At 50.8% G+C, this 7,632-nt stretch overlaps 1 pseudogene across 1 annotated transcript; it reads left to right on the top strand.

Moving 5' to 3' along the window:
- Positions 1-174: 174 nt before the first annotated feature.
- On the top strand, positions 175-1,136 carry LOC112632372 (annotated as a pseudogene). Its single transcript, XR_003121390.1, has one exon. The product of XR_003121390.1 is annotated as an uncharacterized LOC112632372 (transcript).
- Positions 1,137-7,632: the final 6,496 nt, after the last annotated feature.

The following is a 7,632-nucleotide window of genomic DNA, read 5'->3' as shown; positions in this document are numbered from 1 at the left end:
CCTTCCCTATTTATACACCCCCCCCCGCAGCTCTGCTCCCCCCGCTTCCTGCCCCCCCTCCCCATTCCCCAGATCCGCCAATGCTAGAGCAGCCTGAGCCGCCGTCCGGCCCCCGCCTCCCCACCCCGCCCGCGGGGCCGGGGGCTGCAGTCTCAGCCCCCCCGGACCAATGCAAACGAAGCGCCGAGCCAGCAAACCAGCTCCCGCTGCCCCTCCCCTGCCCGCTGAGAGTGGCGGCTAGCAGGGTTGGGGGGGCAGGAACTGAGGGGTGCGGATCCGGGCCCCCCAGCTTGCGATGCGCACTCGCAGGTCGAGCGGGCGTCGTCCACCCTTCGGAGCCCCGCTTTCATGCGCGAAATCCCCAGAAGTCGCCTGCGACCGCCTCCCTGCTTCAAACACCAGAGAGGGCCCGGGGTCCTGGCCGGAGACAGGCCGAACCTCCGGAGCTCCTTCTGCACCCGGTACATGGACCGAACTGATGGGCTGCGCGCCCGGAAGAGCTGGGGAGATGAGGCCAGCGTCCAGCTTCTCTCCCAAACCCAGCACGCAGAGCTTTGTCCCCGGGGAGCGTGAAGTCACCAGCTCCGGGAGGCGACAATATGAGGGCGAAGGACGGGGCAGGGACCCCCGGAAGCCCCAGCAGTTCTCGGGGAAGTGGGGGTGCCGGAGGAGTCGGGGACACTCTCGGGCCTCTCCAAGCCGGGAGCATCCCCAGCGCCCGCAGCCCTGTGAGACGCCGGGTGTTCTGGTTATGGGCCCTGCCGCCAGGCCTCGGCGCTTTGTCCCCGGCCCGCCCGGGGATGCTACCGCGCTAGAGTTGTACACCAAGGTTTGCCTTCCCAGGAAGCGCTGGCGGCCGCCTGGCGCAGAGCCCCAGGCAGCAGGCGCCGCGTGTGCGGGCGGGAAGTTCCCACAGTTGCAAAGAGGGAGCGAAGTATGTGTTCCAAACTTTCCACGGTTCCAAACTGAGCGCTTCCATTAAGAGAAGCGGTGTGCGGGGGAAAAGCATTCTGGGTATTAGCATGCAAATGAACGGGCCCGGCTTCCAACTCCGCTCGGGATTCCCACCGCTACGCGCCGAGCTCGCGCCCAGCCACGCGCGCCCTGAGGCTTCCGGGCGTTGCCCTGGCGTTTGATCCGAGTTCAAAATCGAGACATCTACCTTCTGGTTTTGTGTCCCGGTGCTTAGTCACTTGGCCTCCCTGAGATTCAGTTAAACTGACTGTTCCTTAACCTATACACGGGGACAGCAGCACCTGTCTTGCACACCTCCGCTCTAGGGCATAGTATATGCCAAACTCTGTTGGAGAGAATGAATGAGCCTTAGAGGCTTGAAGAAAGTTCCCTGGACATGAAGCCAGGAGTTCTGTGTCCTAAGCCCAGACTCACTGTCACCTTGGGCTAGTGACTCCTTCTCTGAGCCACAGCTTTCTTGGGCGGATTTTGGGAACTGGCACGTTTTATTTTTGAGAGAGCTGCTGGGAAAGGGTCCGGGCGCGGCGGCTCACGCCTGTAATCCCAGCACTTTGGGAGGCTGAGGTGGGCGGAGCACCTGAGGTCGGGAGTTCGAGACCAGTCTGACCAACATGGAGAAACCCCGTCTCTACTAAAAATAAAAAATCAGCCGGGCGTGGTGGCACATGCCTATAATCCTAGCTACTCGGGAGGTTGAGTCAGGAGAATCACTGGAACCCGGGAGGCGGAGGTTGCGGCGAGCCGAGATCGCGTCATTGCACTCCAGTCTGGGCAACAAGAGCGAAACTGTCTTAAAAAAAAAAAAAAAAAAAAAAAGAGAGAGAGATAAAGAAGGGTTTGCTCTGAGTGTCCAGTGTATACACACATCGTCTCTCCGTAGTAGGTGTAGATATTCCCATTCTACCATTGGAACTGGGTAAGGAGTAACCTGCCCAAGGCCACACAGATAGTGATGGAGCCAGGATTCAAACTGGTAAAACTACCCCTTTGTCACCAGTGGCTTCGGAAACCTGTCACCCTTCCATGGCTCCACTTGAACCAGGAACTGACTCTCTGCCTGCTATACTTAGAAAACAGGGTGCCATGACTGGCCCCATCCAACGGGTTCACCCTGTGAAGGTGGGTTCATAGGGTGCTCTCAGGACCCTCATCCATGGTCCTCTAAGGAAAACAGGGAACATGCATCAGCCCTGTTTTGCAGATAGGCAGCTTGAGGGTCAAGGAGCCAGGGTGGCCCGGGATCCTACCTTGGGGAAGTGGCCAGAGACAGTCCAGATGCCGTTCTGATCCCACCTGGGAGCTTTTATCCAAATGTCACCTTGGCAGTGTGATTGTGGGGGTGGGAGTAACCTCTCCACTTCATCCATTACTCTCAGTCTTGCCCATCTCTCAGGCTCCCAGGAATCCATTATGTAACTTCAGGCGAAAAGGCATGCTTGCAGAACATGTCTTTTTTTTTTTTTGATGTAACATTTACATGACATAAAATTAACAATTTTAAAGTGTATAATTGACTAGCACCTAGTAGATTTACAATGTTGTGCAACCAGCACCTGTGTCGAGTTGCAAAACATTTTTATCATCCCAAAAGAAAACTCCATACACATTAATAAGTCACTTTCCATTCCCTTCTCCCTCTATCCCCTGGCAACCACCAATCTGCATTCTGTCTCTATGGATTTACCTATTCTGGATATTTTATTTATTTATTTATTTTTTATCTTTTTGAGACAAAGTCTCACTCGGTCACCCAGGCTGGAGTGCAGTGGTGCAATCTCGGCTCGCTACAACCTCTGCCTCCTGGGTTCAAGCGATTCTCCTGCCTCAGTCTCCCAGGTAGCTGGGATTACAGACTCACGCCACCATGCCCAGCTAATTTTTGTATTTTCAGTAGCGACGGGGTTTTGCCATGTTGGCCAGACTAGTCTTGAACTCCTGACCTCAGGTGATTTGCCCACCTCAGCCTCCCAAAGTGCTGGGATTATACACATAAGCCACCATGCCCCGCCTGGATATTTTATTTAGATGGAATTATACAATACTGTATGTGACCTTTTGGGTCTGGCTTCTTTCAGTTAACGTAGTGTTTTCAAGGTTCATTCATGTTGTATTATGTATAAATACTTCATTCCTTTTTATGACTGGCTGAATGATACGCCATTGTATGGATATACTGCCTTTATCCATTCATCCATTGATGCCTTTTAGTTATTATGGATAGTGCAACTATGAACATTTGTGCACAAGTATTTATTTGAGTGCCTATCTTCAGTTCTCTTGGGTGTATACCTAGGAGTGGAATTGCTGGGTAATCCTATGTATAACTTACTGAAGAACCACCAGGCTCTTCCACAGTGACTCCACCATTTTACATTCCTACCACACATGTCTTTTTATAAATAATTTTAGTGCTGGTCAAACCTCATTTTATGAATGAGGCCCAGAGAGGTTAAGTAATTTGCCCAAGGTCACACCCTTAGTCAGAGTTTAGACTAAAACCAAACTTTCCTGAGTTCCTAGCCTTTCAAACACTAAGAGCCTCCCATGTCACCTTTAAAGACCTCGACTACTTGCCCGAGTTTTTCATTGATTGACTTGACAAACCTGCCTGGTGAACAACTGAGCCGTATTTATGAAGCTTTTTTTCTCTCAACATCTGTTGAAAGAACCTACTGCCATGTTCCTGATTTCTAGGCCACACCTTGAAAACATGCAGAGCTCACAATCCCTGCATCTGCCTCCTGCTGCTGGCCTGTCGGGCCCTCTTCTGTTGCCATGGAAACCGTGCACCTCAGTTTTGGCAGCAGACCAGCTGGACAGCGAACTGAGAACATCCTTGTCTCCTAGGCTAAGCAGAGCTGTCAAGGTCATGTATTCATTCACTAGATTTGTATTTACTGATTACCTACTAAGCACCAGGCTTTTGTTTTGTAAGATGCTAGGGATACAGCAGTGAACAAGCCAGACCACAGATCCTGCCCTCAAGGAACCCGTAGTCTAGAGGAGACAGACAAAAACCAAGGAACAAAAAGGCTTCACCTGGCTCCCCTCCCTAGTTCACATTCTCCCAATCTTCCAGGCTGTGCTAAATCCACTTCCCCTGGACCATCCCCCCAAGAGCCCAAATGCAGGTGATAGCTCCTCTCAGGATTTACGTTGCATTTTTTTATTGTTATTGTTTTTCCCTGATTGTAAAAGTGCTATGTGCATTGTGGAAAATGTAGAAAATACACAAAAGCACAAAGAAGAAAAATCAAATAAAGATCTGTAATTTCACCACCAAGAGTCAAGTGCTGCCAACATTTTCTTCTGGTCTTTTTCTACATATGTATATTTCTGGGGTGTTTTTGGTTTTTTTTGTTTTTTAATTATTGGGTCTTATTTTACACACTGCTTTATAAAATTATGTCATTAAAAAGATTTTGTTTGTTTGTTTGTTTGTTTTTTGATACGGAGTTTTGCTCTTGTTGCCCAGGCTGGAGTGCAGTGGCACGATCTCGGCTCACTGCAACCTCTGCCTCCCAGGTTCAAGCGATTCTCCTGCCTCAGCCTCCCGAGTAGCTGGGATTACAGGCATACACCACCAAGCCCAGCTAATTTTGTATATTTTAGTACAGACAGGGTTTCACTATGTTAGTCAGGCTGGCCTCAAACTCCTGACCTCAAGTGATCCACCCACCTCGGCCTCCCAAAGTGCTTGAGCCACCACATCTGACAAAAAAGTATTCTTTTTCCCAACACGTTTCGCAGTTCCCCAAGGGCAGGGACAGGGCATTAATAATAATAACAAATTTGGCCAGGTGGCTCACACCTGTAATCCCTGCACTTTGGGAGGCTGAGGCGGGTGGATCACCTGAGGTCAGAGACCATCCTGGCCAATATGATGAAACTCCGTCTCCACTAAAAATACAAAAAATTAGCTGGGCGTCGTAGCACGTGCCTATAATCCCAGCTACTCAGGAGGCTGAGGCAGGAGAATCGCTTGAACCCTGGAGGCAGACGTTGCAGTGACCTGAGATCATGCTACTGTACTCCAGCCTGGGCAACAAGAGCAAGACTCCATCTCAAAAACAACAACAACAAATAATAATAATAGGGCGCAGTGGCTCACGCCTGTAATCCTGGCACTTTGGAAGGCTGAGGTGGGTGGATCACAAGGTCAGGAGTTCGAGACCAGTCTGACCAACATGGTGAAACCCTGTGTTTACTAAAAATACAAAAATTAGCCGGGCGTGCTGGCACACACCTGTAATCCCAGCTACTCGGGAGACTGAGGCAGGAGAATCTCTTGAACCCAGGAGGCGGAGGTTGCAGTGAGAGGAGATCACGCCACTGCACTCCAGCCCGGGCAACAGAGTGAGACTCTGTCTCAAAATAATAATAATAACAATAACAAATTTGTTAAGCACTAACTGTGCCAGCCATGGTGCTGAGACCACTCCTTGGTTTACCCTCTGGAATCCTCACAACAACACTGAGGCACTTACTCTGATGATTCTCATTTTCCTGCTGTGGAAACTGAGGAAAGAACAGATAGGGAAGGGAGAGGAAGGCCCAAAGCATGCTGAATAGCAGGGCTGTGTGGGTACCTCTGCCTGCTCCAAGGGCTTTCAGCACAAATCCAGGCTGCCAGGCTTTATTGAGGACCTGATGGGAGGAGGCGATGGAGGGAAACACAGGAATGAGGCACCCCAGTTTCTGCCCCACTTGCCTTTAGCCTTTATCAGTCTTGCTTAGAATGCATGTGAAGCCAACACACTTCCTTTGCTCTCTTCAATGTTGGGCTGTTGGGCTTCTTAATAACAAAAGCAACAAGACCATTCCTTGAACAATCATGATACTTCAAGCATGAACGGAGTTGGTTTGGAGCCAGACAGACACAAATTCAAGTTCAAGGTCTGCCCTTGCTGATAGTTTGGCTTTGGGAGAACAGTGCCAGAGGTTCATTTAACCCCCACAGCCTTTCTCTGAGGGTAGGATCATTGCCCCTGTCTTTTGTTTTTTCAGAGACAGGGTCTCTGTCACTAGGGTTGGCATGTACTGTCACCATAGCTCACTGCAGTCTGGAATGTCTTGGACTCAAGTAATCCTCCTGCCTCCACCTCTGGAGTAGCCGGGACTCTGCGGTATGCCACCACGCCCAGAACATTTTTACAAATGTTTGTAGAGATAGAGTCTCACTGTGTTGCCCAGGCTGGTTTCAAACTCCTGGCCTCAAGCAATCCTCATGCCTCAACCTCCCACAGGGCTGGAATTACAGATGTGAGCCACTATACCCAGCCATTGCCCCCTGTTTGTAGGTGAGCCAACTGGAAAGTTAGGGGGTTCATCCAAGCCTGCACTTGTAAAGGATGTGGTCCAAACTGAGCGCAGGTCTCCCTGATTCCAACAGCCAGGTTCTTTCCCCAGCACCTTGGACCTCTTTTCTTTCTCAGCAATTGGATTTCCTTCATGACTTGGAGAAGTGGGCAAATCCTCCACCTGACACGGAGGCCTAGCTCCTTCAGCTACACGAGGATCTTGCAGGAGGCAGAGGCTCAGCAGTTCCTGCCTCCCCACTCCGTCTGAGTTCTCAGCCCCTCCGTGCCGTGGTCTTCAGGGCCCGACAGGGACCCAGTGGGCCACGGTTTATCATCGGCCATGTTTCCTGCCTCTGCGTCAGTAGCAGAGACTTTAACGTTCTTTTCATTAATCAGGCACAAAAAGGAAAAAAAAAGTCCTCATATGTAATTGTTTGTATTTCTATACTTTAACCTGGGAGGATTTTTTTTTTTTTTTTGAAACGGAGTTTAGTTCTCGTTGCCCAGGCTGGAGTGCAGTGGTGCGATCTCAGCTCACTGCAACCTCTGCCTCCCATGTTCAAGCAATTCTCCTGCCTCAGCCTCCAGAGTAGCTGGGATTACAGGCGTGGGCTACCATGCCCGGCTAATTTTTGTATATTTAGTAGAGTATATTTCACCATGTTGGCCAGGCTGGTCTGGAACTCTTGACCTCAAGTGATCCCCCCGCCTCAGCCTCCCAAAGTGCTAGGATTAGAGGCGTTAACCACCACGCCCACCCCCCAGGATTTTCTTTTTTGTGCCTGATTACCTGAAGGAGAGAGAGTCAAGGTATTGCTGGTGACATGGGGGCAGGAAACATGGTCACACACACACACATACACGTGAAAGCCGACTGTCTAACTGAAGAAAATCAGCTACATGTTACAGAGAAAGAGGTAATGTCCAGAAGTGCCTGAAGGTCTTCCTGATGGAGGCGCGCTGTGGACACTTGGCGGTCAGGCATTTCGGTTTAGAGACCACAAAACTATTCCTTTAGCACAATTACTACGCACAAAATTGAGATAATGCGCAAGCCGAGCCGGGCGCGGTGGCTCAAGCCTGTAATCCCAGCACTTTGGGAGGCCGAGACGGGCGGATCACGAGGTCAGGAGATCGAGACCATCCTGGCTAACATGGTGAAACCCCGTCTCTACTAAAAAATACAAAAAACTAGCCGGGCGCGGTGGCGGGCGCCTGTAGTCCCAGCTACTCGGAAGGCTGAGGCAGGAGAATGGCGTGAACCCGGGAGGCGGAGCTTGCAGTGAGCAGAGATCCGGCCACTGCACTCCAGCCTGGGCGGCAGAGCGAGACTCCGTCTCAAAAAAAAAAAAAAAAA

The sequence above is a fragment of the Theropithecus gelada genome, chromosome 10 (assembly GCF_003255815.1).
Source record: "Theropithecus gelada isolate Dixy chromosome 10, Tgel_1.0, whole genome shotgun sequence".
NCBI lineage: Eukaryota > Metazoa > Chordata > Mammalia > Primates > Cercopithecidae > Theropithecus > Theropithecus gelada.
Note: the sequence above shows the minus strand (reverse complement) of the source record. Positions and strands in the feature narration are given on the sequence as shown.